Source organism: Falco peregrinus, chromosome 2, assembly GCF_023634155.1.
Source record: "Falco peregrinus isolate bFalPer1 chromosome 2, bFalPer1.pri, whole genome shotgun sequence".
NCBI lineage: Eukaryota > Metazoa > Chordata > Aves > Falconiformes > Falconidae > Falco > Falco peregrinus.
In genome coordinates this window covers 8,127,824-8,148,354 of record NC_073722.1, presented here as the reverse complement: position 1 = coordinate 8,148,354, position 20,531 = coordinate 8,127,824, and the positions used below count along the sequence as shown (strand labels likewise).

General features: G+C 37.5%; 1 long non-coding RNA gene across 1 annotated transcript; it reads right to left on the bottom strand.

The window, feature by feature from the left end:
• Positions 1 to 2,044: 2,044 nt before the first annotated feature.
• LOC114012814 (uncharacterized) lies at positions 2,045 to 4,387 on the bottom strand. Its single transcript, XR_003555522.2, has 3 exons — positions 3,793 to 4,387; positions 3,518 to 3,683; positions 2,045 to 2,629 (listed from the first exon to the last, which is right to left on the bottom strand). It is a non-coding gene; the product is annotated as an uncharacterized LOC114012814 (long non-coding RNA).
• Between the last annotated feature and the right edge of the window lie 16,144 nt (positions 4,388 to 20,531).

Sequence of the window (20,531 nt, the reverse complement as noted above, 5' to 3'; positions counted from 1 at the left end):
CCAGTCTTGAACAGAAAGGAATACTCAGAGTTTTACATTAGTTCTGATTTTCCCCCATAGCCCATTTCTAAAAGGCAGGTATGCCCTAAAGGAAATGGCAAAAAAACAAATCAGAAATGTTGATAAGGTGACTCAATCAATCATGGGACATATTAGAAGTGGTAAACAAGGTTGTCTAACCAGAGTGTTAACCTTCAGAAAGGAGGTAGAAGTAATGAAATAATCTAAACCCCCCTAACACATCAGTTGGTATGTAAATCTAATAACCAGTTACTTCATTATTGATGCAGACATTCCTTTTGTTGCTCCAAGAGGGAAATTTGCATTTTGTGGTAGAAGAACTATCTACAGGCAGTATATAAAATGAAGTAAAACATCTAAAAAAATCCTAGCAATTGTCAACGACTTACATAATGAACTAAACATAGCATAGAGTAATGAAAGTAAACATCTCTGCTTACATAACCAAGGTTATAGAAAGTACTTTTTGCCATGGTTTCTGGTAGTTAGGAAAAAAAAAGTTCAGTAACTCATTGAAAACAATTAAATCCTTTCCAGATGACTAGAAAACACATGCAAAACCCCAAAACAAAACTATAAGAAAACCACCCAACACACTGAAGGAAAAATAATAGCCAAACTTCTTTTTTACATATTTCAAGTCTGGAATATTTGTAATGTATGGAAGACCGAAAAGCAATCCCAATCTAGAGGCCCATTAGACCATGTAGCATAGTACTGAACAAAAGCAGTGTTTCCAGGGTCTCAGTAACTGCATCTAGCCAAGTATTTAGCAGGTAAAGACCACAGCTGCCGGGTGGGCCCCGTGTTTGCAGGTGTACACCCAAAATGGAATGAATTCTTACCGAAAAGCCAATTGAAAATCTGACTCGAAGTACATCAAGTACCTGACAATACAAACAAAATACAGAGCAACCGAATTAGGATAAGAATAAACCCTTGTGTTACCACCTTCCAGGCATTCTTTAAGTTAAACGCTTAAAATTTCAGGGAACAACTCCACGTGCAAGACCTATCCTTTTCAAACATTATTCATACTCGCATAAATGCACACACATCACACAGAGATCAGAGATGGTATCACCCAAGGTCCATTACTCCATTCTTTCAAAATGCCTGTCTTTTCCAAGCATTAGAAGATGTGAAGGCTAAAGTAGTTACATATTAAATAATCCCGGCAATGGATTCTCTATAGCTTTTCTGGTGTTGCCATTGCACAGTGTAAAGAATTTAATTTTCATTGACTTTTCTTTTCCCTTCTACTTTTGTTGTTATTCCCTTTCCTTCTGTCTGTAAGTTAATTTTCTACAGTTAATTTAACCTTTTTATTTTCATTTTGTTGCTCTGAAATACATTTTAAATTTCTTCCCTATTCAAGCATTTGAGACTGCTATCATACCCCTTCAGTTATATTTCCCTGACTATGTCTCCTTTTTCGGCTGATGTCCCTCACTGCCTCCAAAACCATATACATAATATTCCATTGAATTTTGCCTGCATGAAAGGGGCACAATCAAACCATTCAATCTTTTCCCCACTAATTGGTCCCTTCAATCTCCAATCTCTTTGGTAGCTTTTTTTCCCCCCTGAATTCCTTCCAGCATATTCACATTTTTGTTGTGCCAGCTCCAACAGCCCTAGCATACATAGGCTAATGCAGGAGTGTTTACATATTGAAACACGTACATGCAAATGTTGAGTACAAAGTAGAATGAATTTAGAACAGACCGTAGACAAAAATCACACACCAGTGCAAAGCCTTTGGAGAACACCAAAATGTCCTGGAATTAAACTTTACCCTAGGAAACAGCTGGAAGTGAGTGTGTGGTACTCTATACCTACCTTGATCAACAAAAGCAGTAGAAGAACTGTTTACAAATCATATGAAGATCCAATGTGAATGTTCCAAAATTTTACAATTACCAGACATGTATACATTTTAGTCGTTTAAGACACTGTCTCAGATATACCCAACATAGAACCCCCAATATTTAGATTTGGAAATTACACATGCGCTGCAAGATGCTCTTGTACCAACATGCATTGGATTTGAAGCAAGCTGAAGGACTCCGATATGTAAAGGTTAAAACCAGCTCACACTGTCTGGTAATAGCCTTCTTGAGAATCAAATTTGACCAATCTGCTGAACCTAGTACAAAATATACTCGGATGAAAACATAGTATACAATACAGCTGACTGGTAAGTGTAAGCCCATCCAGAAAGGACAGTTTGTGGCATCTGTGCAATCCTTTCTTTAAATGTTTTCAGCTTGGACGTACAAAAAAAAATTTTCCAGCTTGGGGTTTACCAGATGAAATCTGGAGCCTAAAACAATCTCTGCTCATCACAGACAGTCTTCATTTCTGCATGTCTGACCTTCTCATCCTGAAAAATTCATTCTGCTAGTTATAAACAACCTTTTTACCATACATATGCTCCACCTTAACCTTGTGGCGCCTCCAGGTAATTCCACATGCTGATTTGTTCTAGTATGACATCTCTGCATGTTGGGATTTAGGTTAACCTTTTATGCTTCCATAACAGATGTTGCATATACTCCAGTCAGGGATTTTGTTAATTGCTTCTCCAATGGTAAGGACATCTCAGCTGCAAGAGATTCAGAATAAAATCAGGAAATCAACAACAGGTAAATTAGAAGTGTATCAGACACTTCCCCATTGGGGGAAGAAAAAAAAAAAAAAAAAAAAAAAGGAAAAAAGAAGAGAGATAAAATAAAAAGTTAATGTAAAAAGCTAAGTTTGATCCTCATGTTCATGCATGCTTTCAAAATAGGATTTGTCAACTGCAGATGCAAAGCAGCTCCAATTTGATATTAGTCACTTTGTCTAGTTTATATTCTGAACCATTAAAGCTGCATAAATGACCTGCCAAGTATTGATGTAAGCTTATTGACAAAACAGAATGCTTCACAGTAAGGGCATCATCTCACAAGGCTCCACACAGTGACTCTGTAATTACTGTTTCAGCCTCTGCATATCAGATCTCTATTATACTGTGCATGATTCACCAAAAATAAAAAAAGAATTAGCTGATGTAAGTAGGAATAACTTATCTGAAACCAATAATCTCTGAGAACTCACAAAAACAGAATTATTCTAAAATGATCAGTTACACTTCTTTCACTAAGGTTTAGAAATAATGGGTAAACTCAGCAATTTCTTTAAAAATTCATTAAATCCTTATCCAGTAGTGCATAGATCCCTACTACATCCTCTAGAAAGCTAGGGCAACACAACAAAATAGCCTAAAAAAAAAGAAGCATAAGAAAACAGATTTGTTTCCAGTATTTCATGTAAAATGAGTATGATTTTGTATTGTGCAAAACATACGTACTTAAAGCCAGGCAAAGATCAGATCTAGCCAAAGCTTCAAATTTGGGCTGGGGAAGGAAGCAGAACTGTTAGTTATTTCACCGGGAGAAGAGAGAAAAAAAACGCAACAAAGTGGATACCAGGCCTAACTAGACCTGCATACCTCGAGTCCATAAGTTATGTCTATATTTAGTTTCTTCTCTTGACTTTGACTGTCATCTTGTATGTTCCTTTTACATTTCCACTTGCCTTCCACCGTCCCTGTCAGTCTACTCTTGCTTAGCAGTTTGCATATTTATTTCATTGGCACCATTTTCATTATGCTATTCCTTGGTAAGAAAACAGAGTTAAAAAATACAAAAAAACTTTACGTTTCTCAGATGATTAAAAACAGTTAACAAGTTGATGCAATCTTTTGGGAGTGGGTATTATACTTACCTTTTCTACCAGAGAAGACAGCTCTAGCAACTGGGTTGCCAACAATCCACGCTTGCCTGGTTTTGGTTGCTTGTTGGTCAGCCCAGGGCAACCTCAACCTACTACATCAATCCACCTCAGACACAAAGGTTACAGTGGCATGAGTTAACGATGCAAAGGTTTCATTCAAGCTGCTCATTATAGGAACCACCACCTTGAAAACGAACTCGGTGGACTGACTTAGTTCAAAAACTGCGCTGTGAGGAATCGCTCCTCTATATATAGAGCAGGCAAAATCTAGAGCATCAATGTGCGTATTTAAATAATCCATCATTTCAGTATCAATGGTATTATTTATTGAATCATGCAATCTTTGTTCAGTTGCTCTATTTCAGAAAGTTTTTATTCGGAATTCCTTCAGGTTTTTACCCCTATTAATATTCATCCAGAAGAATGATGTCTTTAAATACCAATAACTGTCCCACTTCATCCATAATTTATGAACCTCCTCTTAACGCAAAATCCATAGGTATCGCTTTTTGCCCCTTGACTCCAAAAATTAAAGCCAGACAAAGCTGTAGTGAACAGCATAGGAATATAACTGTCATTTTCTGCAATCTCAAAGAAATCTGCAGTTTAAATAAAGTTCATATTTATTTCACATCTGAGACAAAAAGCTATTAAAGGCACCCTGTGGCTTCAAATCCATTTTATTTACTTTATTTACATTTTAACAATGTTTGACAAGGTAAACCTCTTAAGAAATATTGTATCAATTCTGAGAAAGGGTGCTGAATCTTAAGAAAGCAAATATTCTGAGCCATTACATAAAGTACCCTCAAAGGGATATTTTCCTTAAATTACAGCTGTCAATCAAAACCATGACTTTGTTCTTTGTTATGTGGAGACTAAGTTTCAAAGGGAAGACTAATGTAGAAAAATAAGAAAACCTTTACTCAAATAAGGATAAACAGGAGACAGGATAATCAGAAATATTTTAGAGAAAAGATAGAAGTCTATAAATCAGGCTGAGAAATTTTTTGGAAGCATTTCCTAGCACCCACTGAAGTTATTTAGAAGTTAAAAGATATCATTCCTGTTGCTATCTTCCCAATCTAAACAGCAAATTTAGCATGTTATATGATGTGGAAGACAACATTAACTACATGTTAGCAGTAATTTTGTAAGACAAGGAAGGACATTAAGCATGAGAGAATGCGCCTTCACAATTGTAGAAAACAGTGTCTAACTTCAGATTACATATATTCAATCACACATGTAAAATACTAGCACAAAAAAAAAAAAAAAAAAAAAAAAAAATTACCCCTGCATGAACTTCAGCTTTTATAAGTGCAGGTGGTCACAGAGGACTAGAGGACTGGACTCTGCAAAGATTCCTAGCGTGTTTCCCAAAAAAGCCGCATCGGCTCATGTCTACACAACGGAACAAAGGCATGCAGCAGAGATGCCCAGACTGACTGAGACCCAAACAAATCAGCCTGTGCTTTGCAGCCCAAGCAGCACCATCGCCATGTTCTCATAGCACCAAAAACCCGCCTGTAAAGCCCTGCCCCCTGGCCCCATGCTAATGAACGTGGAAATGCCAGCCCAAGCCGGCCCATAACTAACAAAGGCAAAGTTTTCTTATCTGCAAACTTCAGCGCTTCCAGTATCAAATCCAGCGTGGGCAGAAGTGACAGTGCCCACGCGGTGGGGCAGGCACACTCTCAGGAAAGGAGATCTGCCCAGGCTAGTGATGATACTGGGGAAGCACGCAGCTAGGGATCCCCTGGCTGGGGAAAAGGGCAAAAGGAGATGGATGAACCATAAGGATGGACCTATACTAAGGCCTATGAGTAGACAAGCACAAGTGCAAGAGTTTTCTTAAGAAGAGTTTACAGATGCAGTATTATATGCCCACACGGAAAGTTAACCGTTTTAAAACTATCAATATTTGCGCCCATGCAACACGCAACTACTGTTGGCATAAGCAAGCATCGAGAACAATAGTTTAATAGCAACCTGTTCATTTCAGCGACCTTTATTTTGTTATCATTTTAATAGTAGTTACTACCAGGGCATCAGGTAGTGGTTTTTTTCTGAAATTCTCTCATTCTAATATAGAATCGTGACGATCGATTTAAGTCCTGCATCGTAAGTTTACAGGCTGGATTTCACTTTCAGCATGAAAGCTTAACACAGAAATCAGTACATAAATTCAGAATTTGTACAGATTTTAAATAAGTCTAGTCAATGAAATCAACTCTTTTAACTCGGCAACAAAAAGACAGTTTGAATATGGTATAGGAAGGGTAAAAATCCAGACACCACCATTATCTTGCAAGTATAATCAGTATTCTAAACTATTGATGTTCCAGTGACACAGTAAGTTGTTCAGCTTGCTGACCATGCTTCACTAATACGTAAGTGGATAAAGACATTGCACACACACGGAGAACACCTACTTTCTAGTGTAGAAAGTACTTAATATATGAAATTTCAGTGCAGTGAAATTTGATAATTGTGAACAACAGAGCACTGACCAAGAGGATATTTTGTAATTCCGGTGCTATGAATTAGGTATTTGATGGTATATCAATAGGCTTGGATAAGCTAAAAAGGTAGATTTAAATTTTATATATAGACTTTAATTTGCGACAAGGAGTGGCTGAACGGTATAGCCAGATTCCGTGCTTATGATACGATCATTTTAAATGGTATTTCTTTGGTACACCAAGCAGCTGTAGAGTTAGTTTCATCACTAAAATGGCGTGTTTTCTCTGCTGGTGGTTTTAGGCTATCAAACATGCATAACATTCTGGTACTCTGAAGTTTTCTCAGTGTCTCCCCAAAGGCGATGCGTAACAACTTCTTCTTGAAAAGATTAAATGTAACATTTTTCAATCTCTCTCAAGATAATTCTTCTTTGATTTCAGAGATGTAGCAATCTACCTGACCAAGCTGTCAAAAAGGCACACTCTGCAACTCATGCTGAACACAGACAGACCACAACCTGGAAGGCTATCCGTACAGACACACACGCGAAGAAAACTAGCCAAATTGTTCCAAGAAAGCTTGCATGAAGTCAATTTGCATGATGTGCAGTGATACCATATCCTATGAAGCGATTCTGATTGATCTGATGGGTTTCTTTAGAAAGAAAAAAAAAACCCACACAATTTAAGGAAAAGCAAGTATATTCTCGCACAAATTACCTAATCTGAATTTGCCCCAGCTCACACTGTCTATAATGTGGGAATAACGCTTGCAATGTGGATTTGTTACAAGGTTAAAACCCAGCTCTAATTAAGTAGTGTTCAGATCCTAAACAAACAGAATTGCATAGCCAACTGAAATACAACTGGCCCTATACCGGTCTTGCTCACTGTTCATCCATTTACGGAGTCTCTTAAACACACGTTACCAGCACACATAAAATTAATTACTACTTTTGACTGCAAGTCACTTGTTCCTCATATAGCAACCAAAGGAAGAATTTACTTTGCCAGTGTCAACAGGTACAAAGGTTTCTGGTTTCATTACTCTACACTGAAATACTGATATGAAGAATATCTGGTGTTTGCAGCCAGCAGGAAAATTGGTGGGAACCAAGTCAGTTTAAGCGACGCTAATTGCACGGAGATGAATGCCAGTGCTCCAGTATCTCTTCATATAACTTGCTCAATAATTTCAATAGGTGCTATGCAGATTCTGGAATGCATTTGTAGAGGTGCAGATCCATCGTTTCCTCCTTCTACTCTGAATTTTCTTTTCCCCATCCTTTATACTTCTTACTCAGAATGCTATTCTTCCACCCATTATTCTCTCCTTCATGTTTCCCTCAATATTTTTGTAATTTTTTACGGTTTAATTGCATACCATTAGAGACTAAGCCAGCCCCTGAGAGTTCAAGTGGATCTTTGTTTTGTGGGGTTTTTTTTAAATACAGCAGACCCCATCTACAAATTATGTTCAACGCCCAGTAGCATGACCACCACTTTTACACAGGGTCTCTACTACACAAGCCTATGATCTAGAAGAACTTTGTGTCCACCAGGACTGGACTGAGACCTCCAAGTTACACATTCTGTAACAGACCTATTTTTTTTTCAATCACACCCAACGAAGCGGGCCAACTGCCGTTGTTCCCTAGGATAATGTCTCTCTAGGCTCCCAAAAACACTACGTGACTTTAAGACATGGCGCATCTTCACCACAGTCCAGTAGGGAAACTGAAATCTAGCTTTAATCCCAGGAGAATGCAACTTAATAAGCTATGACACAAGGCTGGATACCGGTTTGCCAGGTCTGTTGCATTGGTTAAGTGCAAACATGCTTCGCTTGCACTAATATCAATGCAACATGAATACATCTAAACCGTAACCCAAAAGCACGCCTGCAACGCTTGTTGCCGTATCCAAGCAAAGTTTACTTACCTGGATTGTGGACAAAATTCAGTTTCGATGTGATCTGTCTGAACTGGAAGGTATATAGTCTATGGCTCAGGGTCTCACTGTCGCAATTGCATGCTCTGCTGTGCTGGCCAGGCAGCGGTGGCAGTGCCTACGAGAACTGCAACTACACCTCTGAAGTGGAGCCAGGCTCTGCCTTGTGCTTTGCTGGCTGTTGTGGTGCTAACCTCCCACCAGCTGCCATCATGGCATGCTTCAGTTTGGGAGCAAACAGCAAAGGTCACGCTGCTGGTACTTCCTACTGCTGAGCGCAATACTCATCACAGAGCTCAAAATTTCAGTAAAAAGACCACTTGAAGTTAAGCGATGCCTTGCCCCACCGTTTTAACCTGACCTCGTAATATCCAGAGGATGAAGAAGTCCTGCTTGCAAAAAGTAAAATGTCAGATAAAGGCTCAAGAGGAAAAGCCAAAGCAAACCATATTGTGGCTGTTTTGCTTTAGAATCCAGTTGCACTACAGACAGACATGCATCAACAACAAAGAACTGCAAAAAAAGACTGCTTTCCTCTAAAACTGTAAACCTTATTATCGTTAGTACCAAGTGCTATCTCTAGAACTGCTTTGTTTCCACTCTGTTTCACAGTTTAGAATATATTTAAGTTTCCTCCTGCTCTGGTAAATTGATTTTTGTACAGCATGAGGGGATGTGTTCTGCTTCCGACTATAGATTTAAAGAAATACTACACATCACCTTACACTGAGTAAAAATCAATTTTCTACCTGTAGGTGATGAAACTATTTCTCACCCCTGCTGAGCAGTCATATCTCATAAGGCTTAAAATCATAAACTGGTTCATTTCACCAAGAGCAAAAATAAAAGGTGATCTCTTTAAATATATTATTTTACATGTTACTCAGGTGTTCCTTTGCAAAGGTTATCTGTAGTTTTATCTACCGTATTTAATATTAAGCTTTCTCCTCCTCGCTCTTATATGCTCAGCTGTTATCAAGAGACTTTGGTCTTGGTAAAACCCCAAAACACACTACATCTGAAAAATGCAAAGCAGTTGTCTCTCCCTTTCTCCTAGTGATAAAGGGCGTTCTAGAAGAAGAGCTGCATTAAAAGCTCAGATCTGAATCTGAGCACAACAGAAAGGCAGCTGTTAAGATTTGGCTGTAGACTGCTGCAAAATTATCTTATTTGCAAAGCTCGCTATGTGGTAAGGCAGATAAATGGTAACACCATGAACCAGTAAAAGGCAGAAAACTTTATTCTACACATATCTGGGTCTGACTTCAAATTTCATATTGAATATGCAGCTTTGAACATATATTCATAAACATTCACTCCAAGCAGTTCTGCACATGTAGCATTTTAATATGGGGAAAGCAGTACTAAGCTATTTCCCAGCATAATGGTACAGAAACAAATATTTTAACATTCAAGTGGAATAAAATGTTCAGAAAAGAAATGGCTGGGGAAAAAAAAAAAAAAAAAGAAAAAAAAGGCTCATTTCTGGCAAAGGATGCCTTTCCAGCCAAATGAGAAAAACTCCCTGTCAGTCAGTCAATCAGCACACAGTTTATTTTAAGCTGGTGATAACATGAATTTGGAGATTAGGAAGTTAGTGAGCTACAAAGAAGATGAAATTAATTTTCCTTAAGTGAAAAAAATAAAAACCTTCAACAAATAAGCCCAAAACTTAACCCTATCAAGTTCAAAATGGAAAACCTATTCAGAAACATTATCTGATGTGAGTTTGGTCAGTATCATGAAGCAGAAATAAATGAGCCATCTGAGAAGCAGGAATTATGTACCACGTGTCTGAGCTGGAGGAGTTTATTATCATGGTTTCTTTTGTTAATTGATTAATTAACGGAGCTGTGCAAATACAAAGTGGAGAACGGAAAAATTTACTGCGTAGACAGCCTCAGCCAGAATTTTCAAATCGTAATGCTTAAGGTTAGCTGCCGAGATGCACATTTAGCACTTCAACCAAAGCAGCCTCATTGTGAAGTCGGGTGAACACCCGCAACATGTACAGCTGCTGCACAGGGTGCATGTTCAACACCCAGAAAACAAAGAAATTTCAATCTAGAATTCCTAAATTTGGGTCCAATGTCAAACATCTGTGTTAGACAGATTGGGTCCTCCTCTATCTCCCAGTGAAAAGCAATGGCCACCTCTGCACCCCGTGCAAGCCACTTAGGTCCCCTGCCACCCACCGGGGAGAGGCTGCGTGCCATAAAGGTGATTTAGGAGCAGCGAGCTGCCCCCCATGCACACTGCCTTGCACGCAGAGACAAGGCACCCAAACTTGAGGATGGAAGCTGGTGGAGGGGTGAGGAGAAAGAAAAGTAAAAGTTGGAGTCCCTCCTCTGCCTCTAGTCTCACCTTCTTATGGGATGGTGACCAAGGTCACCAGTCCCAGTGTCCCCCACTTCAGTCTAGCATCAAGCAGCTCCCCAGGGCACACACAAGGACAACGTCTGACAGCTACCTCACGTGTAACACTGCTCAGAGGTGAAACACGGAGTCGCTTTGGCCCAGTATGTTCCAACAGGCGAACCAGCCCAGGAGGATCTCTTGCTATGTGTGCTGCTCCCGTCTTTCCCATTGTGATACAAGAAAATCTTCATTGAAAGCCCACTGAAAGTTCCTTTCAGTTTTGCATTACAAAATGCACTACTGTATTTTTGATCAGCTATATCTTCATCAACACTGCTAAGAAAACATTCCCTTTGATTCCCCAAGAGAGGATCACAGCTAAAATGAGACAAAGATTATTCTAAATGGTGGCACAAACCCCAAAAGAAAACATGCCTTTCAAATAAGCGCAGCAGCTTTTAATTTCTGAATTGTGCAGTCAAGCATACACATCCTTGTCTGATGAAGAAGAATATAATTACCTAAGGGCATGTCAAAAATAACTGTTGCTTTTCCCTTCCTATCTTTTCTTGGGAGAGCAGAGTTTGGTGAGCCAATCAAGAAATTAAAACTGACATTTCACAAACTGATCGTCATGTTGCTATTTATTTATTTATTTTGTTTGACTATTTAGATTGAGTACAGCTATCAGGCAAATACACCGAGAATCTGACACAGCCTTCAGCGGTATCTGAACTAATCCTTAAGAAAATTAATTCCCTAAAAAATAAACCTGGAAATCTCAGGAGGTCATTGTGCTGTCCTACATCTTCCATAGTGAACTGAATGCTTTAAATTCTGGTATAAACTCTGTCAGCCACTTACCTTTCATTTTAATAAATACCATATTCATCAGTTAAAGAAATTTCAAGTTCATCCTGTTTTGAAATAGCAGATTAAGGGAAAACAGCCAAGTTTTGGGGTTTGGTGATTGGGTTTGTTTTTTTTTTTTTTTTTTTCTTTCTTAACTTTAACTTTTATCACCCCTTATCAGCAGAATTAATTCACAATTGTTCCTTACTGCAGAACAGGACGTTCACACACTTCTCTTAAATACAATGGTCACAAATCAATTAGGATTTATTTTATTGACCCAGCATTGCACACTACAACAAAACAATTCTGGGTGTTTTCAATATTCACCACTAAAGTATATTGTACATTCTGTTGTCTTTGTTGTACAGTAGCTTTGTTTAGACAGAGACACAAAATTCAGTGGTCAGCTCCAGAAGTCTTGACCCCTTTGTTTCAGATTTAAATAAATTACTTCAGGTTACGCTGTTGTCACAGCTGAAAATTTGGTTGTGACTTAAGTCAGTTTAATTTTCAGAACAGTTCATTTTGAGAACAAATCTGTGTAAGCAAAACAGTCTTGTCCTACAAATCTTTGAAATATGAGGAATTGTTTGCGCAACTAAATTTTAATCCTTGACACTAAGCCTTAGCATACATGCATTAATACTTCTATTATAAAGACTATCTATCAAGAAGACAAGGGTCTGAGGTAAATATTACTGGTTTTTTCCATTATGAATTATATCTCCCCCAGGGATACTGACAGACTTTCAAAGAATTATAAAGAACCTTTCAAATATCTAAGAAATATGCTTACTAGCAGTCACACTGTGCTATATGCTAGAAAGGACAGTTTTCTGAGTTTTGCTCTCATGTATTCCACTACATATCAAAAACAACAAAAAAAAAAATCGCAAACCCAACAAACCCACACACACAAAAAAAAAAAAAAAAGACCCCAAACACAGACACACACAAAAAAAAGCTCTGAATATCCAGGAAATTCTTCCCATACTTTCATATTCATAAAGTTCATATAATCACAGAATATCTCAAGTTGGGAGGGACGCATAAAAAGACCACCAAGTCAAACTCTCTGTAAAGTTCAAGTAGAAAGTAATTTTTTTTCAAAAAAGCTACCATGAATGAAACAGTATTTCTGTGCCATTAAAGAGAAATTCAGAAATTTGAGAATTGTCTTGGTTGGTAGGTATCAATATTTTCTATACCATTAGATGGTTTGTTAAATTAGTAACTGCACATCAGCAGACTTGCTATGTTATACAGAAGTCACATTGCTAATTACCAAATAAAGACGTTATTGTTTAGAATCTCACTGCAAGATGCATAGTACTAGGACACCTATCAAGATGCTCGAGATCATTTCAAGTGCTAAAGAAACAGCCAAGGTTTTCTTCATTTAGAAACAATATTACTACTAATGACAAGTAAGACTTTTAAATTGGATGTGTAATACTGTGACTGACTTGCTTTAAATTATTACCTTGTGTTAAACATCGGTCGGGTGTGAGTTTTCTGGAAAGAACAATTTTTTTTTTTGAATGACAACTTACGCACACCTAGATATTTTTACTACCATTTAGATTAGTTGACTTAATAATGCTGTCAGCATTCTGGTCATGGTAGTGTGGGTTTTATCGTGAAGTAATTTACTTTCAAAAGGACTTGTTTCACGAATGTTGAATCCATAGTCTATGGCATGATATTCATATTCTTGTTTCTAAGTGATAGAGCTTTGCATTCCCCCTAGTTCCCAGTTCTTTAAAAGAAAAATTTGACCGAGTCTTAGTAATTTCTACAATATTTACAGTATCACTAACCACAACCAAACAGTTCCTGTATGGAATATACATATACATCCACGTGCTTGTGTGTAAATACAGGCGCTCACACATTTTTTCAAAACAAAGATGTATTTAAAAAAATAAAATTAGGCAGAGATTATCTGCAATGAGATAGTTCATTGTAAATATCTCATTAACTTTGGTCAGACTAAAGCAAGTTGGTAGTGACCTCCAACGTAAGAAAATATAACAAGCTTCTTAATGATAACATTCTTGATAAGGTAACTTTTAATTATAATGCATATAATAACCACTTTCCTTAAAGTTTACAGACTCTGCCCACAGTAAGTAGGAAATTTCATCCTGATAGTACTGAATATGTGGCCCCCTAGCACAAGACTGTAGAGAATCAGCCACTCTTTTCTCTCCTGCTACTGAAATATTACCATGATGTTTCATTTCACTGTAAAAATATTTAGAGAGGCATACCTTGCAAAAACTAGATCAAGTGCTTTGGTTTGTACTGGTAGAAATGGAATAGTTTGCCTCACTGTTTTGTAAAACCACAAGTCACACAAGACTTATATCATCTTCCCTCTGACACAAACTCAAAATTCTCATACAACTCAACAGTTAATATTGCTTTGTGTTTCAAAAATCTGATTCACTGAGAAGGTTTCTAAACATGGTAAATAATTCAAGAAACCGCAAAGTCTGCATGTGGAAAGGTTCACATGAACCTTGAAAATTCTTTTGTTGCATTATTTAGTATAGTTATAAATGTCAGGTTACTGTTCATAGAGGTATGTCTGTTTAGAATAGCATTGGCAGAATAATGTTTGCAAAAGTTCGTATGAGTATTCCTCTCAGTGCTTCTGGCAAAGATATGTATATATATTATTTTTTAATTCTTCAACATGGCAGGTCCCTTTAAAGGAGATGCTTCATCTTTGTTCTGTTTTCAGATCTGTGTCCTATGGCAGGTCAAAAACATTGAAGAACCGTATAATTGTAATTGCTATTGTCTGTCTTAGCTGTACACAGAAGCTCTGATCGAGTAACAGGATTCTCCACTAAGCTTTATGCTACATTATTATCATCTTAAAAGAAAAACAAACAAACAAACCACAACAACAAAAGCCCACATGAATAAGCCACAAAACCCAAACCCTCACCTCTACTCTAAGGAGTTTCGACTCACAATATAAGAATAGATGAGGACAGACAGTGAAATACAAGATAAAAAAAAAAAAAAAATAAAATCAGAAGAATTTATTTGCCAAGATATATCCAAATGCCCAGGGGAAGATTTTATTTTAATTAAAAGCACTGAGCATATGGAGTACAATAAGCCAGAACAATCACTCAGGGCATTAGTTTCAAAGTACCTGTCTTCTGTTTTCACTCTGAATTCTTTTTTTAGAGGTGGAAACGATTACTGCATGTCTGTCTGACTTACACCTGCTATTTATGGTCATATAAGGAAGCCTGATTCTTTGAAAGTGCCATCTCAACCACCACAACTTTGAAGTTTAGGTTAAAAAGTGGCAGACCAACAGGAGAAGAACAGTTAAAGAAACCCTAGCTGCTCTTTAGAGATGCTCCACATATTGTTCAAAACATTTGAACTTTTTATAACACAGTTTTTGTTCAAGGGCAGTTACTCCGAACATCGTAAACCATACTTTTATATAGCAACTGATCAGATCAAATTAGGTGAAAAAAGCTTTATTCCCAGGCTGGTATCATACCAGCCAAGCCCATACCTAGAAGAAATTCATTAAGGAACCAGGCATTGAAAATGAGCAGCACTAATAGATCAGTGACCACTTCCCCATGTTCTATGGCACCACACCTGAAGCGTGTGCTGATATGGCACAGCATGAAGTACCAAGAGACAGGGTACCTGCAGCATGCCATGTCTCATACAGATTTTTTGTTACGTTTACGCTGAGCTGGCCCAAAGGATAGATTCAAATATTTCCTAGAATGCAGTTGGTACACAGAACTGAGAACAGGAAACATCTCACTGGACATGCCACAGAAGTAACAGATGTGTTCTTCAAACAACTACACACAAAAATAGGTCAAATCTGGTCAGAAAATCACTGCACCCTAAAACTTTTCTTGTGGAAAGAGCACCACCACTCAGAGTGCCCACAGACACTTCAGCAAAGCTCTTGCTGTGACTGCTGTGTCTACAGGACCATCACCCTGTCTTCCTCCCAAGGCCACCTTTTTCACCAGTGAAAATGCGCCTCCACACATGGACACTCAGCCTGTTTGCAACATGCACAGTGTCTATGAATCTAACTGTCCCAGATTGATTATCCAGTTATCCAATATTGGTAATATCGCAAGTTTTTACAGCAGTCCTATAATACAGCTTCCTTTTCCTCCAAGAAAAATGTTTTTCCCTATACAAAATACAGAACTGTTTCATGCAAATAAAAGAACAAATTATTGTCATTACTTTGTGTTTTTAAAAAACAAAGTAATTTGGAACCTTTGCAGACAAAATATTACAACTTAGGACCTAAGACTCAGCTTAGTTGCTAAGCTATTTAAAAAGACAGTTGATTCCTAGAAGAAAACTAAATTGTCATGTATCGGTCACAGGAAACACTTTCAATTCTAAAATCTGATACCATTCTAAAGCAAACAAAACTGATATTATGCAGTCTTAGAGTTTTCCACTACAGATACTTACGAAAATATATTTTTAGGGATCATTTTCAAGTTTTATCTGCTTTATTTTTCCTACAACTGTATTTCTTCATGACATCTCGGTAGAGGATGGTAATTTAATACATTCCATTTCTTTCATTTAATTTCTGCTATTTCAATAAGTAACAGCTGTTGCCACAGAACTGCTGGAAGTATTTTTTTTTTTTGGTCAAAGTGTTTTCTGTTTATATTTGTTTGCTACAACAAAGCAAATATTTATAAAAACCAGAACAAACCCATTTTCGTCATAAGATCTGCTAAAAAATTTTTTAATCAAAATAACTTTTCCTGATGACAGCTTTTCTAAGGGAAAATCTCTTAGCTATACAACTCAGAATTCATACAGAGAACACAAGACAGAGATATCCTAGGAAGTGTCTTCCATAAAATATTCTGGTTCTGTTTGTTCTATTAAGTGAAAGAAAAGTTGATTTAAATGGCAAAAGCAAACTAAAAATTTTTAAAAATATTAACCATCCTTTAGCCTGGTTTAATCCATGACTGGAAAGCCAACCAAGTCTGTGTGTGATATACCCATCTAATGTAGGTTTGTACTATAAAACATGAACTGTTATCTGCAGAAAACATCTGGAGAAGCAGCAAAGCTCCTAGAAACAAAATTACAGCAAGTAGTGAACGTGAGAAATGCAGTACGGCAAATAAAATTATGTAAACCAAGTTCAAAACTACCAATATTGGATATACTCTTTAGACATTTATAAGTTTCAGCAAATGCAGTCTGACACCAATTCTGCTCCAGAAGTCTGAGCAGGACCTAAGCAGTTAATAAAAGCATAAAATAGTGTGTGTACACGGTGAATAAAAGCCTTTATTCCAACAAGACCCTTCAGCAGTTCACAAACATCACAGCCAAATGCCTTGTCAGGATTTATAATAAATATTTACTGCTTACTCTGATCTCCGTTTCAGCAACATAAAACACCTACATATGTTTATCAAGTGACATATTCCAAACGCACACTGACCAGAATTTGAACCCGTAACACTTTAAGGACATTTTAATCTTATATACTATGGATGTAATTCAAAGTCCACATCAAGCTTCATGAGTATTAGCAAGAGCTCCCCGTAAAGCCCAAGGCAGACCCATGGTGTTCCCTTGAGGATACTGCCATGTAACTAAGAAAATTAACTTCTAAGTCCTTATGAATGCTTTGCACTGTGATTTTGATAGCATTTACAAGATTTAATATTGCATATCATTTACCACACAACCCAACTATTTAACACCAGGAGCCAATGAAAAATATGTGTTTCTGCTGACAAAAGTTTGCTTTCTATTCTGACTACGTCTTTTGACACAAGACATTAAGCATCATCTCCTACTTCATAACATGTATTTATTAAAAACATCCTTAATTTTCTTTACCACACATGATCGTGTACAAAACAGACAGACTAGAGTAAAAGCATCTAAGTGAAGCGTCTGGAGTGTAAAAGATTTAGATCTTGATATAGAAGTAATTCTCTGAAGTCCAAGTGTTAAAGGATTCCTAACAAAGTATGAAAAATCAGTTAATGGGAAATAAATATAGAAAAGCATTAGCTGCTCCTAATCTGTGTACTATTTTCTGTTTTAGCTAAGAAAACAATAGAGAAGGCTGAAGGTGATGCTCACCTTCACCTGCTAGTCCCGGTAAACACTCAAGACTCACAGTACAATAAAAGCTTATGAATAATTTTAAAGTGCTGCTGTTAACATTTAAATATAGGAAATCATCTATTCTGTCTTCCAAAAGACACAATTTCAATTGAAAATTAAACATGAAAACAACAAAATAAATTCTTCTACAGACATATTATAAAATCTTTCTTTGAATGCATCTTACTGTGCCACTAAAATACAAAAAATGCCTTTGTTGAATTGTTCCCAGTAAAAAGCATCACCTATTTCAGAGTGCCCCAAAAGCAGCTGTTTGGGGTTTTTTAATTCATTTTCCTGAAACAATTTCAACATTAAACAAGAAAAAGTCAGCTTCTCCTGAAAGTTATGACACTCCATAAGAGCATTTGAAAACTATATTATTTTTTAGACTTTTTCATTCAGCTCCTGGTCTCTAACACGACACTCGCATTTTCAACCGCTATCTTTCTTCTACTTACAAGATTATTTTTATTTTTTTTTTTTTCTTCAGATGAATACAGTTTCTTCTACCATTATTGACTGCAATAAGAAAAACAGCAAGTTACCACAAAAACTCACTGATAGACTAAAAAGGCTGGTGACACAGGACCAGAGTACCTGTAACAGAAATTTACGTTTACCACATTTTCCCAGCTTCACATTTCTGTTTAAGCTGTTCTTTGCTATAAGTGGAGAATGAGAGAGACCTAGTCTCAGCAGAGCTCCAAAAGGCCTGGGAAATGGAAGTTTCAGTTGAATTGAACATTTTAAAGGTCGTTCTCTATGAACTAAAAAGAAAGCGGTTTGAGTTTTTTCGCCTCTATTCCCTGGCTTCATTACCTCCAGTGCTTTAGATTCTAAAGGGGAGAGGAGAGAAAAATCTTTGCTGTCCTCATTTCCCCCACCCTCTTTAATTTCATCTGTAACTTTAATTATATTTCTTCTCATAAGCTTGTCTTGCCTTTATTTTATTTTTAAAGAGATAAGAGCTTGCCGCACACGGCTCCCTAAAAAACTCTTTCAGCTCTATTTTTAATGCACACAGTGAAGTCAGAAGCATACATTAAAAAATACAAAGAGTAGATGATTATTAATTCCAGTTAAACTGTTACCGAGAATCACTGATCAGAATTATACTAATTAATTTTACATAATCAGTGATTTTCTACAAGAGCAGCTTTGTGAGCACTTACAGTCTGTCAGGCTTTGCTTAATGTTAAATCCTCACCTTTTGTGCTTGCACACTTTACAGCATTGTTGAAAACTTGTCGACAAAAGTAACATTTAAACTTTTAGTGTACGTGTGAGCTAAAAATGGAATTACATCCTTTTGATAATTAATTACTGCTTTGGAATCGCTAAGTAGGAGAAATGTTTATTAATCTATGTACAAAGTTCTCTTTAAGGCTAATCATTTTATCACTTTGCAGCACGATTCCAAAACACAATTCAGCACTTGACAGTTTTTGTTAAGCTTGTTTTTGATAATTGGATACAGAAGTCGCTCGCGGCCATTTGGATGGAACTATTCTAGTTTCACAGAGCTTTTGAAAGTGATCAGACTTAAACACATCACTCATTCTGCTGAGCCAGCTTGACAGTTTTGATAGCCCATTATGGTAGCTTATATTTCATTTCTGGAAGATTTCAGTAGACATGTCAGAAATAGGCTACCTTGGAATCTCAAGTTCCAGTGGGCTCTGACTTTGATCTCAGGTCATCATTACTTAATGCAAATAACCCATAGCAAGTACTTTCATATTAACATTAACATATTAACTGGGAACTTTGCAGCAGCACTCTCCCACTCCTTCTTTATTTATAACCATGTTGGACAGCTCAAGAGGCACCTCTCTGAATCAGAGAGCCATTTCTCAATAATTCGATTAATAATTAGATTGAACAGTAATTAATGGGCATGATATGCATTCGAGCAAAAGCAAGCCAGCAATAGCCTCGTGGAAAATAAAGTTGTTTGCATTTTACTACCGAGAAAGCCAAAGAGAAATGCGTATTGTAAATTCTCTCTGTTCTTTTCTCCTTTGAAACTGTAATAGTGATGCGACGGGGAGAAACGCTGGATCAGGACTAAGCAAATAGGGAGAATGTTAATTGTGAATATTCTATGATGTATAAACCATGTTCTGACTTCGCATTATTCGTGCCCTTCTGTTCTGCTATCTTAAAAATTCATAGGGCCAGTAATGGCAATTGTCAAATGGTAACGCTGCATTTCAATCAATCTGACCACAGAAAGAAGACATGCATTTTTAACTTTCTAAAGAACAACTCAGAAATTAAAGCGGTAGTGTAATATGACTGAAAAAGCAGCAGAAACTCTTCCATTGCCCTAGCCAGATGTTTGAGTGGTCCAGCATTACAAACCTGCTTTATCACCAGCAGTGATCTGACCTGGCTTGCTAAACCAAAGAGCATTTACTACCCTTTCCCACAGAAGAAAGCAAATGCACAAGGAGAATGCAAACGGCTTTCTGTACGTCAGAGATAAAATATGCTTTCTGGAAGTATACTTAATGGAACATAAAATATATTTTTACTTAAACTAAAAACAATCCCACGTGACAATGCGCTCAAGTAGTCCATAGCTTTTGACAGAAACCTTTCTACATTGTACGCACTTGTATTAGGTCTGGCTGAGCCCCACAGCAGCCCCACGGTGCTGTGCTTGCATCGGTAGCTACAAAGGCGGTGACAGACCCCAGCGTTTTGACTGCCGCCGAGCAGTGCTGGCACAGCACCAGGGCTGGCTCTCCAACCTTCCCCCTCCCCTCCCCACCAGGGTGGGGGTGGGCAAGGTCTTGGGAGGGGACACAGCCGGGACAGCTGACCCAAAGTGACCACCGGGATATTCCATACCATATGACGCCTGCTCAGATAGAAAAGCGATGAGAAAGGAGGACGAGGAGGCGGGTGTTGGTTATTTCT